The following is a 17,355-nucleotide window of genomic DNA, read 5'->3' as shown; positions in this document are numbered from 1 at the left end:
CATCAAGCTTCCAAGGGTACCCCTTACCTCATTATGTCTTCTTATTATCAAACCACCTGTGCAACATTTAAGGGGATGTTCCATATTGAAGTTTTTGCCACAGCCATCACATGAAGAGTGGAGGTGTATAGGAGTTTTCCCATATCTTAATGCAAGAGCATCTCTGAACTCCAGTGGAGAAAGATCTAAGTTAAGTTTTTTCAGAGGAATGCATGACAGCCATCCACTGTGTTTCGCTTTAGTATTTGCTCCTCGCAAGATAATTTTTTGTTGTTTTAGAGGAAAATTTTGAATAGTCGATTTCAAAATGTTTTCTTCTCCTAATCTTCTCTCCTCTTTCAAGTCTTTTTTTGTGATAATCAAATGTTCTTCATGTTCTTGCATTCTTATTTTCCTCTTAGTTTTTAGGGAGTCTATGATGAATTTACAACATCTCTTTGAAGCTCGGAACAATGCTTTTCCCTGAGCGGTAGGATCCACTAAACCAATTCCTCCATTTTTTACTTGCAGATGTAATATTTTTTGTTCATCTTGGTTTAGGTGAGAGCCAAATAAAGCAGGAAATAGGTTTTGTTCTATTGAGTTTTTTTACTGGATGAAAATTAATGTCTTCACTTTCAACAACTCTTTGAAAAAAAATCCATTTAGCTTGTATTGATTTTGTGGCAACAGTGTGTTCAGATTGTGGGTATTTTTCAGCTACGGTACATTCGCCAGACTTACCAAATGACTATTCCACTTTTCTACCTTCTTTTTAATACTGTAAAGACATCTTTTTCAGTTTTGTCACATCCAATAAATCCTCCTAAATAACTACTCCCAGTAACAATCTTTAATCCTGATATGTTGGATAGGTCTAATGTTGATGGTTCAGATCCAACAATCAAACAGGTTTTGTGAGCTTGTGGGTAGTAACCGTATTTAGGCCCAATTTCTTGTAATTTCTCTCACCATTTCATCACATTATAAAGTTTTTCTTGACATGATGAGTCATCCGCATGCCATACTTGGTTTGTATCTGTGATGGTTTTTAATTCATTAATTAACGGCAAAGTGGCTAATCCATATAATATCATGGATAATGGGTAATGGGATAATGGAAACTTTTGAGATTTTACCTATTAAATAGGCCTACCACTATCATTGCTTACCTATGATAAAAGGTTGTTGACAAGCTAATGGGAGAAAGTATGTGTCAAATTGCTGATACCGTTTATTTTGCATTTATGAGAACAGCTCATTTGAACTAAGCAGCAAAACAAACTGTGATAGTAATGAGAAATGTCAAAGTAGGATTGTGTTATCTTTGCGTTTCTAATTTCATGAATAATTTGTGATATTTTGTGGATTTTTATAATTTTTTTCTCTATTGTTTAGGTGAAGTGGTAGAACATAAGTTAATGGCTATGTTTATGTAAACTGTAAATTTAAAGAAGCAAATTTTATCAAACTGTGTGTCCTCCCCATTGCATACGCAAAGCTTGAGTATAACTCTTGATTATAGTCTATACTCCTTTTATCTATGGTATAACTACAATAAGCATTATATACTTATATGCCAACCCCATAAGAAGGACGGGTACTCTGCTAGTAGATTGGTATATTTATAGTTAGTAGGTAGGCCATACATTCAATCTAATACATAATTATATGAAAAGAAACTCAAATAAACCTTAGATTTCCCATCACATGCCTCTGTCTTAATCTGATATAGATGCTTAATAGATTTAACATCCAAACACATTAAAAACTAGAAAATAAATTATAAATATGTGGAGAGTATAAATACTTAAGATTTAAAACGAAAAACGTTGGGTGCATGCAATTGATAATAATACATTAGTTCAATAGGTGGAGGTAATTGAAAATTTGTGTATTTTTACATTTCATACATTAAAGAAGCCGAAACAAATCAAACAAGTCTTATCTCAATTGCTGTCTATCTCTCCAGCAGTATACAATACCCGAGCGGAAATGCCGGAAATGCCATTGATATCATAAAGGCTCGTCCAACGATGTGAGCCTCCCAACGGCTACAGTTGCGGTCAACCTAGTACTGTACTTTTATGATTCAAATTGTCTAGGTATAGGTCAAAGCGGAACTTTCGCACGTTATTAAAATAATACTTGTACTGTAATAATCATTTCAAATATGTATAAATAACAAATCAACAATTATTTGATATTTTACTTTACTTCAAACAGAGACATATATTAATAACGTAATAAATTATTGATTTCCAACCGAAATATTAATTTAGGCCTAAACAACCTTAGGACGTTGACCCCCCCGCCCTTTCGAGGGTGCGTTTTAACTGCGAGGCGCAGTTCGTATGAAAAGTGTTTCCCGATTTTTGTGAACAGAACTCCTCCCTCATTTTTGGACCGATTTGTATGATTAAAGTGTCAAAAGAATGGCCCTTATCTGTAGTTTTACAAAGTGTTTTTATTTTTTTGAAATCTTTATTAGTTCGGGCTGGATCTTCCATCAAAGTTGGGTTTTCTCCCATAAGATTAACATGGGGGAATCTAAATATTTAATTGGAAACTTTGTCTCCACTAATTTGAGAGAACGGCTGGGCGTAGAAACTAGGTAGAGGTGTCCTAAGAAAGGTCTTTGTCTGTAGATGAGTTATCAAAAGAAAAACGAAGTAAATTAGCTTAGGGCTCTGTCCCAGAAACCTTTTAAGATCCCTCCACAGATTTGTTTACATTTTGGCCATGTGAAGAATACTTTTTAATGAAACAGCTGTTAATTTTTAAATTGATTGTATTTTAAACAACACACGTTTATTGGGAGTTACTGAACTGTCCAAAAGAAGTATTTGCAATATTATTTTCTGATTTTAAAATTGATTTTATTCTGTATCATGTCATGTTTTGCAATATAACGTTTCATTATGAAATCTGTTGAGAATCATTTTATCACTTTTGAGCCGTGTCCATATTTTGTTAAAATAATAGTAGTTTACAGCAACTGGATAAAACATTTTACAATATTTATGTAGAAACTAGTGGCTTGTAGAGATATAAGTCCCTAAAATGCTCAATAATATAAAACAAATTATTCTAATATTTAAACAAACAAAGAAATATATTATCTATGTGTCAGAATAGATATCCCTGTATATATGCCATATCTTTTGTGTAAAAAACAGTTTGTTGTTTGTCTTTGTTGATGGTATTTTCAATAAATCATTCGAATCACTACATAGATTTAACTCTGCTAAAGCAAGGCCACACTATAAAGGCAGCAAACATATAATTGGTTGTGAATATATACTGGTTTATTAAGGTAGCTCGTTAATTATTTATTCAATGTGGTTATTTCTTGTTAAACACAAGTTTGAAAAGTTTCACAGTAAAATAATATATTTCCATATTCTATATAACGTAACTAAAAAGTCTTAATTATTATAGGTAACGTTATCCCTGGTTTTATATAGCACATTGCTGAACTTACTGGCAAATAAGTATAATCCAAATGTTAACATTGCGTACTGGCTTGATGATAAATCACGATCAGCTGTATGAAGTAAACAAAAATTAGCAGAAAATGGCTTCTAATGCTATTCTTATGGAGAACATTTTACGTTATATCTCGTTTTCTGGTAACTTTATGGAAATTCTGCTATTTTTCCCGAGTCCCTGGGTTCAAGACCTTTAATTTAAAACCACTCCCACTTTTCTGCGACTTACCAGACGTCCAAAATTTTCTGGTAAAGATTTTGTCTTACAGAATTATATATAAGGAAGGATATGTGCATGATTTAGAAAGTCATTAAGCTAAAACTGCAATATATTGCAGACTTTTCAGAGAGGTTACTTCGATGTATTCATTTACTAACGAAAAGGGTTATGCATGTTTACTAGCGCTACTCAGCAACAAAAACCATTTAATTTATCTCTAAAATATATATTCTTAAGGTGCACTGGGCAGCAGCCTAAAAATTCGATGTAACTTACCCATATAATATAGTTACAAAATGCTCATACTCGCATTGTGACATTTATAATTCGGCTTATAATTCTCCAACAGAAAATTCATCTGCAGAAGAATTTTATTGTACTCTTACCGTTTCTAATAACATCCAAACACAGAAACCTTGCCTAAAATGGTACCTGTCTTGACAAATTATTTTCAGTGACCTATATTACGGACCGTGGCCCACTGGGTTGGTAACATTATTGAAAATAACACGTCGATTTTGGCTGTAAAATAGCCCATTGAGTAAATACTATTCAAGCAGCTACTGTCATGACAGAAAGGTCATATTCCTTTTAAACTAGATCACACCATCCTTCATAAGATACGTTGATTAACAATGCATGTAAACGTAAATATTTACGTAACAGCCAATTATCATTATTTTTGCTTTTTGGAAATGCCACATTTACTGTGTCATTCGCATTATTTGTTGCCAATGAAGCTGCACGACCATATAAATTAGGAGGCTCCTAACAGTCCGTAGAGAGATTATATTGACAACTTTATGCAACTGATAAGGCTGCGACAACTAACTATGACATCCCCCATGTCAAGGAATTCCAGCTTTAACAGTAACCTCACAACCAATTTCTCAAAACTGTGCTAGAGGGTTATTCATTGGCACAGAAAGTACAATATGAACTGACGCGACGTGACAAAGGAAAAATCAAACTTAACACTGTAACGGATATACCTCCATTTGGAGTTAGAAAGTGTCTTCCCAACAAACAGATATTTTTTCAAATAAAATCATAGATTAATCTGCATTATACTGAAATCACGGAAGTGTTTGAAAAGAAAAGATTCACCAATACGATTTTAATACTATTTAAACGTTCTTCCAAAGGAAGAGATACCAGATAGCTTAATAACAACTCCGATGACGTAATGTATGGGAAATAATTTATTCATTAAATGATCGACCATATCTAACGCAATTAATATCATTATTGTTTTTACACTTACTAATCTTTAAACAATGCTAAATGCTCGAAATATGTATAATTTCACTCAATTTTTCGCAGTTAGATAAATTAGCGTCTTCCCAACAAACAGACATTTTTTCAAATAAAATCATAGATTAATCTGCATTATACTGAAATCACGGAAGTGTTTGAAAAGAAAAGATTCACCAATACGATTTTAATACTATTTAAACGTTCTTCCAAAGGAAGAGATACTAGATAGCTTAATAACAACTCCGATGACGTAATATATGGGAAATAATTTATTCATTAAATGATCGACCATATCTAACGCAATTAATATCATTATTGTTTTTACACTTACTAATCTTTAAACAATGCTAAATGCTCGAAATATGTATAATTTCACTCAATTTTTCGCAGTTAGATAAAGTAGCGTAAGCCTTGAATATATATATATATATATATATATATACGTCCGTGAACGCGATAACTTGAGTAATTTTTGTCCGATTTTGATGAAATTTGGTTTAAAGGTGTAAAGCTAAAAAAAAAAAAAATAAAAAAGTTACGAGGCGTACAAAGTGAGTGCGCTGACTTCAAAATTATAAAATTTCCAGCGGGCACCGTTTTCTGACTAAAAACGCTTATATCTATTTGCCAATTTTTAGTTCTTCGTTATTACTTGTTAGTTCCCCAATATTATTACTAGTTCTTAAAAAATAAAAAGGCAATAAGGTCTTAAACGTGGTTATGCCAACCTCACACGCAAATCATTCCTAGCGTGCACCCTTGTCTGACTAAAAGTGCCTATATCCTAATATTAATCGTAAGATCTTGATAGCTCACCGATTTTTTTGTTAGTTCTAAAAAAAATAAATAAATAGACGTATAGCCAGTAATGAATAGATAAACTTATTTAATACTTCTAATTTCCAGCGCGCACCTTCATTCAACGAAAAATGCTTACAGTATACTACTATACAACTAAATAAATATTGTCTCGACCCCGCCATACCCAATACGCCATGCTAGTAATGTGTTGTACACATTTATTCCATCCACCACTCCAGTCTCCAGTTTGTTCAAGTCCGTATGACCTTCCAGTCTCGATCCGTGCAACTGTCACTCGTTACAAAAATTGGTATATAGATATAAGCGTTTTTAGTCGGAAAACGGTGCCCGCTGGAAATTTTATAAATTGGAAGTCAGCGTAATCACTTTGTATGCCTCGTAACTTTTTTATTTTTTTTAGAACTAACGTAAATATTGGAGAACTATCGAGAACTAACAAAGAACTAACGATTGGTATATAGATATAATCATTTATAGTCAGAAATCGGTGCCCGATGGAAATTGTATAATCGTGAAGTTAGCAAACCCACTTTGTATGCCTCGTAATTTTTTTTTGTTTGACAACTAACGTAAATATTTGAGAACTATCGAGAAGTAACGAAGAACTAACGATTGGTATATAAATATAAGCATTTTTATTTAGAAAACTGTGCCCGCTGGAAATTCTATAATTGTGAAGTTGGCGTACCCACTTTTTATGCTTAGTAACTTTTTCATTTTTTGAGAACTAACGCAAATATTGGAGAACTATCGAGAACTAACGAAGAACTAACGATTGGTATATAGATATAAGCATTTATAGTCAGAAAACGGTGCCCGCTGGAAATTGTATAGTTGTGAAGTTAGCGTACCCACTTTGTATGCCTCGTAACTTTTTGGTTTTTTGAGAACTAACGTAAATATTGGAGAACTATCGAGAACTAACGAAGAACTAACGATTGGTGTATAGATATAAGCATTTATAGTCAGAAAACGGTGCCCGCTTGAAATTGTATAGTTGTGAAGTTAGCGTACCCACTTTGTATGCCTCGTAACTTTTTTATTTTTTGAGGACTAACGTAAATATTGGAGAACTATCGAGAACTAACGAAGAACTAACGATTTGTATATGGATATAGGCATTTATAGTAAAAAAACTGTTCCCGCTGGAAATTGTACAATTGTGAAGTTAGCGTACCCACTTTGTATGCCTCATAACTTTTTTATTTTTGAGAACTAACGAAAAAATTTGGGAACTATCGAGGACTAACGAAGAACTAACGATTGGTATATAGATGTAAACATTTCTCCTCAGAATACGGCCCGTGCTAGAACCCGGAAGTGTGAAGTTAGCGTACCCACTTATAATCGGCTATAACTTTTTTATTTTTTGAGAACTAACGAAAAAATTTGGGAACTATCGAGAACTAACGATGAACTAACGATTGGTATGATCAAAAGTGGATACGCTAATATGGGTACGCCAACTTCACGGACCTGAATGTGGATGCAACTTTTTATTCTGTGTTCGCTGGTATTAACAGGAAAAAGTTGGATCAACAATTATTAAAATTGTCAACTGATCAGCTGATTAGTTGACGTTCGAAGCATTACAATTTTACTTCTTTTCTCTCAATCCTTGAACCTCATTGGTTCGTTGCCTGTGTTGTTATGATAAAAACTATGCTGTTGTGAAATGATACTATGCTGTTATGAAAGTAAACAGCTGTTAAGTGAAACTTTTCAATTCTAAGAACTGAACTGAAATGGCTACTTTAAAAAACTGTCGTATTTAAAACGGTGGTAGGTAATAGTATATTTCATTACTAGGACCGAAAGTGGCATTTTCCGTCGCGCGCTCAAGTTTTTGTGTGAGGCGAAGCCGAACACTGGGAACCCCAATTTCACCTGCGAGGCGAAGCCGAGTATGTGAGAGCTATTTTCACGTTCGAGGCGAAGCCGAGGTCGGGAATAATGGAGCAAGTGCCGGATAATAACTTTCGGTACGAGTTATGAACGATACTTTTCATCACGACGCAAAAACACACAAACACAGATTAGCAGACCTCAGTAATATTACAACTATTCTATTTCTCAATTAATTTGATTGAACATCAAAATAAAATAAAATCTTCTAAAAGAAAACCTACGTATATTTCTCAATAAATTTTGTTTAAACATGAAAATAAAAGAATAAAACATCTTTTAACAATACATACAGCTGATTCAAATCATACCGTAACAAAACACTAGCGCGCGTAGTGAATAAATGGAGAACTAATTGAGAGCATTGAGAGCGAGGGAAAGTAAATTTAGAGCGAGGGAAAATCAGCTGATCGATTTTCCCTCGCCCTAAATTTGAGCTTGCGAAATGATTACTTTCATTGATGTCAGCCGTTATCGAAAATAGTTACTTTCGTTACGGAGTGATGAAAAAACATTTTGGTGAATGTTCCATATAGGTAATACGCGTATGCGAAAAAATCTCTCATGGCCTCATGGCAAAAATAATACGATCCTGATGAAATTTTTAAAAACGTGTCGTGTAAACCTACAACGAATGAGTCCGCGAACCAACACAATTGGAATACGCGAAAATGAGTTTAGGAGGGTAATAAGAATAAGGTAAAGATTTTTACATGGGCATAATGAGTGAATTTCCAAACAAAATTTAAAATGTTAACCAATTGCAAATAGCTTATGTATGGCATGCAGTATGAACTAACGATCACCAGGATAAGGAATTTTGTATATATTTTATGTATTTCTGTAATTGACGTAACCAATGCATAACTTATGTAAATCTAGATAAATAAATGACTTATGACTTTAGAGTAAAATACCCCCGCCACAGTAAACCTGCAGACTAAGCGAATTTCCATTTGCCTAACTGGATTTACACTAAAATGTCTCCTTTAAAATATCTAATTTATTCCCTATTTAAATAACATTAGTTTAACGAGTACTTAAGTTTGCTGCAACAGGGAGGGTAAAAAGGTATTTGTTGTAAAATGTAATTGTTTAGTATGAAATGAATGAATTTTCCAAATTTGATCAAAATATGTTCATAAACAAGCAAACTACAACAGTTTACTTATTCTCCATAAGAATAACATAGGAATTTAAAATTTATAGATTTTTGGAGTTTTCTCTGTAACCATTAGGCACATAATAACGCTTCAATATACTAAATTATTTGTTTTTTTTAAGCTCTACATAATGGTTTGGAAAGAAATTGCTAAATTTTAAGTTTTTAGGGTCAACAATGGGAAAAACCTATTTTTACCCCATAAACCCCTGTTCCCATAGTCCGATCATGCTGGTTCGCAAACTCGTTTGAATAAACGTGGGTTTACACGTTTGTACCAAATTTCATCAAAATCGGATGATTTTTGCTCGAGTAATCGCGCTATTGGACACATATATAAATATAAATATTTATATTTATATGTGTGTCCAATAGCGCGATATATATATATGAATTTGAACGGATGGTGTTTTTGGTCTCTAGGGACCTCAAAACAAAAAAGTAAATCGGTCCCGGGTCCAGGTCTTACGATGAGTACCACGGTAATAGCTTATTCCCTATATGGGAAATTCGCTAAAAAAGAAATAATTTAGTTTATTGTTGCATGCCTACCGGTTGAGGATGTATAAGAAGTTCCCAAGTTATTCTTAAGGATAATAACAAAACTTTTTTAGTTTTCTTGTTCTTGTATTTTACTTAATCAAATTTGGTAATCTTTGTTTATTTCATTTTATTTAGCAAAGAAATAATCTGACATTTTTAAGAAAATACAAGCTGCTGTAAGCAGGTTGTTTTGTTCGTGGTATGTCTATATAATAACCGAGCTTCACAACGGGAGGAGAACGTGGTTAGAGTTGCAAGTTTAAAAATCTAGGCCTGTTATGGATCTAAGATTAAAAACTTAATTTTAACACCTAACCTTGTGTGTAATAAAATTATTTACATCTTACTACACAGAAACAGGGACTTTTCCTATTCCATCCATAGGATGTGAAGTTACCCTTTGCCATGCCTAAACACGGAAAAGTAACGTAATGTACTTGTACTTAGTCAGCTGTTGAAATAAACAGCTAATTTCAGCGGCCTATTTTATTTTCAGAAAAAAATCTAATTTATGTTCTGTCCTAAATAAATTGTGTCGCACGAAAATCCCGTACTCGGCTACGCCTTCTATAAAACACCTTACCGCTTACCTGGCTAGTAACCTAATACAGTAGGCACATACTATTTCTTTATACCTACTGCATTTAGATAAGGTGTTTAAGTTTCTTAAGCAGCCATTACAGTTTACAGTTGGTTCTGATGTGTGTTTGTAAACACTGTAACAACTCTATGATTTATTTTAAATACCCCCCGCAGCAAACCTGCATACTAAACGAATTTCCATTTGCTTGATTGGATTTACACTATCTCCTTAAAATATCACAATATTATTCCCTATTTCAATATAGCATTAGTTTAACAAGTACTTAGGTATGTTGTAACAGGGAGGGTTTTAAAGTTTTTTTTTATATTATTACATATAGGTAGTTTAGTATGAAATAAATGCATTTTCACATTTTGATCAAAAGATGTTCATAAACAAGCTAACTACAACGGTTTACTTATTCTCCATAAGAATATCATTGGGATTTTAAATTTAAAACGGTTTGAGTTTTCTCCGTAACCATTAGGCGCATAATAATGCTTCAATATACTAAATAATTTGTTATTAAGCTCTACAAAATAGTTTGGAAAGAAATTATTGCAAAATTTTATGTTGTCATTGCTTTTTATGGATCGCCATATTGGCAATGGAAAGGTTAACAAAAGAATCAAAGCATCTGCAGTTTGTTTAGGCAAATTAACGCAGTTTTTTAATTTCCTCATTTCCGGTGTAAGTTGCTGATACAAATGTACTACAACTCATTTAATATTTCAAAGTGTAACAATGAACAACGTAAATTTGTTATTTGGATTAATCTGTTTTAACACTAAGCTAGCAAGTTAAATGAAAAAACTATGTACACCCCTACTATGTCATTATATACTTCAAATAAATGTATGATTGAAAAAACTTTGGTGGATACCATAATCATCCTCTAGCAAAGTTTGGCCTAGGTAGCAAGTTTTAACTACCTTCTTACACGAAAAAAACAGTTAATAAATCATAATACAAGTGCGACAAATAAATGTCAAATTATTTTAAGCCTTCAAACGGCAGAACACATATTATATACACAAGATAGTTGAGATAGCATTGACAAATTTGAAGGAGACTGCAAGCTGCAAGCGCCGTGAATAGAAGTCGTTCGGAGTTAAAAAAGAACGACTCTCATTATACTCAACCGATCTGTTCAGCAAGAGCTGTTCACCTTCAATTTGAATCTCCCGCTCTTTGTCGATGTGTTTTGCTTGTCGACATTTTGCGTGTCGATAAAGTGGGAAAATTTACACAACCGTCCCACATAACAGACATCCCACATAACCGACATCCCACTTTACAGACATCCCATATTACCGACACTGTCGACATTTTGAGTTGTCGACAAAGTGGGACTATTTCAGTGTCGATCTTTTGGGATGTCGATAAACTGGGACCCCACGAATAGTACAAAGGCACGATGCCCATTTGAGCCGTTTCCATATTTTGTTAAATTAATAGTGGTTTAAAGAAACTGGATTATTTTTTAATAATTTTTAATAATTTTTATGCATGATTTAGAAAGTCGTTAATCTGCAAAATTTCAATTTATTGCAGACTTTTTAGAGATGTTACTTCGATAATTTATTCAGCTTAGTGAAAGCAGAAATAGGACCCTTTGAATGTTATTAAACAGAAATGGACCTCTGTACCATTCACCAATCACTTCTTTATAGATAGCTAGGACGACATTTGACTGATAAAGACCCACTGTTGTCTAAAGTTCGGGATTTTGCATTGTATAGGTGGCGTGAAATTGCAGTAGACCCAAAGTTAATTTCATTCCAGGGAAGGAGAGAAATTGTCAGTGGATACAAATTGCATTTTATGGGACAGTACCGGTATAGAGTGGTCACAGCTAAGAAATTGCAAGGTAAAGTCATCCAGATATTGCATGAAGAGTAATACTACTTTATGGCTCTATGTATAGAGACTAACCAATGATTTATCGACGTTTTTATCCTTGTGTGTCGTGGTGGCTACTTAACGCGATCCCATAGAAACAACCATGAATCAGGTCTTATATCTCACCATTGCACTTTCTTACCTAAAACTCATAGTTCTTATTTTTCATAGAGAGGAAGGCCAGCTTGTTAAATTTGACTTTAATCTCAAATGTGAACACCTGCTAGATAATTCTGACTTTAAACACAGAATTCTGACTGTAAATTTTAAAATTTTGAAGCTCGTTTTTTGTGTCTAGTTCTTGTCCGGTGACACTGACCACTACATGACAAGATCGTTTTATTTGGCTAAACGAAGGCTTAAACAGTGAAATAACAAGAAACAAATTGTAAACAAAACATGACCTATACAATCTACATTGCACCATACAGAAATAAAACTAAAATTTGGGCTTCAGCTGTTCCATATGTATGAGAAATCTACTAAGGGATTATGTTTTTATCATAGATAAAACATAATAAGTCCCTTAGTAGATTTGTCATCCTTTTGAACAACTGAAGCCAAACTTTCACATTTATAATATTATATATTGTTTGTATATAATAACTAACTATCATACCACGGCCACCTTTAACAACAGGCCGCGGCCTGGTAGAATTGGCAACGTTGCAAGTGGTGTTGTTTAGTGTCAGACGTCCCATAAGATAACATGGCAGACAGGTGACAGCAGCTCATTAATTCGCACTTTATTGATTTAAATTTAAAGTTATGACCATAAATTTGTTAAATTATTGAAAATAAAACATACAAAATTGAAAAAAGAAACAATATGAATTAAAAATCTATATCTAAACATTTTTAAGGGAAGTCAATATTGTCATAGTCCAGTAACCAATCTTTCGTAAATACACAAATACCATTAGCTGCTTCGAAACAAAACAGCTTTTACAACACCACTTGCGACGTTGCCACTTCAAAGGCCGCGGCCTGGAGTTAAAGTCGGCCGTGATCATACGAATACTATTTAAAGCTTACTGAAAGTAGCCAATACATGCCACTATAAAGAAGAAAAAAAAATAGCCCCCACCATATGACCGTTTCGCTCATCGTCACCTGCGGAGGCGGTAGGCGGATTGGATTGGATTGGATTAGTGGAGTCGGAGTGAGGTGAGAACGGCTCACGTCGTCACGTCATGGCTGGCAAGGCGACATCAGCTGTTAGGGTTAATGCCGTGTTCCCGTGTTGTGTCTTGTCTGTGTGCGTTTTAGTTGGTTGTTATTGTACATCTTATTGTTAGTGTCTTCTTTATGATTTTCTGAAATTGAAATATCTTTGATGGTGTCTCCTGTAATGTAATTTTGTATGTTATAGTCGAGTCAATATAGGCACTTGGGATAGAACAAATTCCAACAAATGGTTTTTCGACGGTTTTTGGTAGTAATAGGTGTAGAAAGTACCAGGAAAAAAGTCTACCAAAATCGGACAACCGGAAGTCGGGTTTTTCCAAGATGGCCGCCGTGAGGCCCTCAAATCGACAAGATGACTGCAAATTCGTCGATTCATAGTTCCAGGATTGGCCGATTTCCACGAAAATTGGCAAACACATGTAGAACTATATTTCCAACCTTAAATATGAAAACTAGGCAGACAAAGTAACCCAAAGATGGATTTTCAGGGTATTATGTGCTAAAAAATAAGACTTTTTACCTCAAATATATGTTTTTCTAATATTTTGTACAAAGTTTGTTATAATTTCAAATTTATTTTTTCACCATTAGATTCAACACAAAAAACCTAACAATTTAGTATATTGAATCTTTGTTCTGCTTCAATTTGTTACAGAGATATTGAAAGTAATAACTTTAGTATGTTTTCTTGCCGAGATAACTCAATGTTAATTCTATAGAGAATAAGCATAAATATTAATAATATTTTTCATTAAACCTATATAGATAAGACTTTTTGTTCTGCTTCATATTATTTGTTTTAATATTTTTTTACTAAAAATTCCTTTTTTGGCAGTTACCATTGCAGCAAACCTACGTATTTGGTTCCTTAGTCTTAATCATAAAGAGAATAAGTAAAAATCTATTTTTTTATTAGTCCGAGAAATAAAGAATATTACCTTAAAAAATGCAAGAAAACGGTTTAATGGTTTTATGTTGTAGTGTTGGGTATGCAGAGTAACATAGTAAATATTGCCAAAAATCGGTCTACTGGAAAACCCCTAGAATCAAGATTTAATATGACGGATTTTCTCAACATTGGAAAAATAAAAAAAAATCCACATGCATTTTCATTGACATTGACTTCAGACCACCACCGATATTTATTAGGTGGTCATTTCTTCATTTCGATAGAGAACGTGTTTTCGGCCGTCATTTTGGATCCCCCTATTGGGTATAAATATTTTTTTTTATGTAATGACAGTGTCATTTCAATGGGGAACGTGTTTTTGGCCGTCATCTTGGATCAGCCATATTGGATATAAATATTTTTTTTAATGTAATGTCAATGTTGTGACACATTATTTTAAACTAGATTTTCACGCCCATTCCATTGCCAAAATGAGTTTTTAAATATCTTTTTTTTCGTTTTAAAGATATATTCAAACGAAAATTCTCTTGCATACATTTCTTAAGGACGTTTCGTATTTTGAACATGTTTTAAAATTATTTTTTCTTATATCTCCAGTACATATTAATGCTTTCAGTTCGTTCTAGCCTTAAACATTTAGTGATGTAAGGTCTTTCATTTGAGCTATTGATCATTAAAATCTGACGAGTTAGAGACTAGTTACCAACCCCAACAAAATATTAAATTTCACTTTTTAGAAATAAATTTTTATTAAAATATTTATATCTCGGGTTCTTAATACGCCAGCAAGTTCTTTCTGGTTTCATATTACTCAGTAAATGTTAGGGTTAATTTTTTTAATCACTTAATAAAATGTGACAAATTTAATATGGGTCTGTCTTATTTAACAATAATTTTTTTTTCGAGATTTGTCTTTAGTTTAAGGCATATACCCCCAAATCGAAAAATAACTCCCAATACTCTTTATAATCTTAAGAGATTCATCAAAGTATTGACTTTTACTGTAGTTATGGATTATTTATTGGGAGTTATTAGAATTGGGGATATATGTACTTAACTAAAGACAAATTTCAAATGCAAATAATTTAATATTAAATTAAGGTGCATGACTCATTTTTTATTAATTAGTCAGATATTATTTAGTGACTAATAAAATAAAAAACCTAATTCTCTACTGAGTAATTTGAGACCAGAAAGAATTTTGTGACGTATTAAGAACCCGAGATATAAATCATTTAATAAAAACTGATTTATAAAAAGTTAAATTTAATATTTTGTTGGGATTGGTAGCTCTTCTCTAACTCGTCCAATTTGAATGACCAATAACTCAAATGAAAGCCCTTACATCATTAATTATTTAAGAATGAACTACTAACTGAAGATAAGGAAAATAATCGTAAAAAAATTTCAAAGTACAAAACGTAAAAAAAATGTATTTAAAAACGGATTTTGGCAATGGAATATGCTGTATATAGTAATAATATGTCACAACACTGTCGTTACAACAAAAAAAAATTATATTCAATAAGATGGATCCAAAATGGCGGCCAAAATACGTTTCCCACCGAAATGAAGTACTGACCACCCAATAAATATCGATGTCAATATTTTAAGTCAATATTTAGAAAATTGTGCATAGAAATCGCTTATGGTATCTTTTTTTCAAAATTTGTTCAATGTTGGGAAAATCCGACTCTGCACACCCAAAACTACAACATAAAACCATAAAACGTTTTCTTGTATTGTTTTTTATATTCTATACTTCTCGGACTAATAAGAAATTGATTTTTTCTTATTCTCTTTATGATTAAAACTGAGGAACCGAATACGTAGGTTTGCTGCAATGGTAAGTGCCAGAAAAGGAATTTCTAGTAAAAAAGTATTAAAACCGATAATATGAAGCAGAACAAAAAGTCTTATCTATATAGGTTTAATGAAAAATAATATACATATATTTATGCTTATTCTCCATAAGATTAACATTGAGTTATCTCGGCAAGAAAACATATTAAAGTTATTACTTTCAATATCTCTGTAACAAATTGAAGCAGAACAAAGATTCAATATACTAAATTGTTAGGTTTTTTGTGTTAAATCTAATGGTGAAAAAATAAATTTGAAATTATAACAAACTTTGTACAAAGTATTAGAAAAACATATATTTGAGGTAAAAAATCTTATTTTTTAGCACATAATACCCTGAAAATTCATCTTTGGGTTACTTTGTCTGCCTAGTTTTCATATTTAAGGTTGGAAATATAGTTCTACATGTTTTTGCCAATTTCTGTGGAAATCGGCCAATCCTGGAACTATGAATCGACGAATTTGCAGTCATCTTGTCGATTTGAGGGCCTCACGGCGGCCATCTTGGAAAAACCCGACTTCCGGTTGTCCGATTTTGGTAGACTTTTTTCCTGGTACTTTCTACATCTATTACTACCAAAATCCGTCAAAAAACCATTTGTTGGAATTTGTTCTATCTTAGAGGCTTTTTTGGGCTAAATCGACTCGTCTATTAGGCCTACTTCTTCTGGGTGTACTGTAGGCATAGCCATAGCTGGATAGGACACTAACTTAGGAGGCGATAGCGCTATTTAAGGCCCTAGGCTTATCTTAATGCTATTGCTAATTGGGGCTACTGTTGCTGTACATGCTGTGTCTGTTTTATAGGAAATCGATCATAGGCATTTTATAATCTTAGACAGTGTTGCCTATTTACGATATCATAGAAGTTAATATTGGAGTAACTTATTGAACTTAGGCCGATTGGAGATTGGAGGTGGTTTGTTCATTCACGTCTTGCGGTCTTTTCATGAATCTCTTTGACTTCTGGGTTTTCCTCTTCTTCCCTTGTATGCAGTACCTATACTAGGTTAGCTCACTTAGTCATGACACAAAACATCCTCTGAAGCAGCCTGATCCTTTTTCATGGTGAGCAAAAGATTTGCAGAACACCGAACCCTATAGAGAGGTTTGTAATACTGGTTTCTGCTCTGGTCAATGACAATGTCTTCTTTGCTAACGTATCTTCATCATTATCAATACTTAGGCCTACATCAGATCTTAACTCGATGTCTAAATAAAAAAAAATTAGAAACAATGTATCAAACCAAATCAAAATTAATATTTATTTTTCAATAATATATCTCAGGTTCTCTGCAGAACTGTCATCATTTAGGTGTAAGTTATGTTCTCGTCGAAACTCCTGCTGTTGTGGCCTCTGTCTCATCTAGGCCTAAATGTTTTCTTAATTCTCTAACTCCTCTGATTCAAGGTAAAACACCCAAATAAGTTTACCGCGTCCTGCTAATAAGAGTAGGTGCTATTATTCAGGCCCACTTTTATAAACGGGCAGACTGGGCATATGCCCAGAGGCGCCAGAGGTTTGGGGGC

The sequence above is a fragment of the Macrosteles quadrilineatus genome, unplaced genomic scaffold, assembly GCF_028750875.1.
Source record: "Macrosteles quadrilineatus isolate MER2022 unplaced genomic scaffold, UCM_ALF_1.0 Scaffold_2__2_contigs__length_208266976, whole genome shotgun sequence".
Taxonomy (NCBI): domain Eukaryota; kingdom Metazoa; phylum Arthropoda; class Insecta; order Hemiptera; family Cicadellidae; genus Macrosteles; species Macrosteles quadrilineatus.
The sequence above is the reverse complement of the archived record's forward strand: the minus strand, read 5'-3'. Positions refer to the sequence as shown.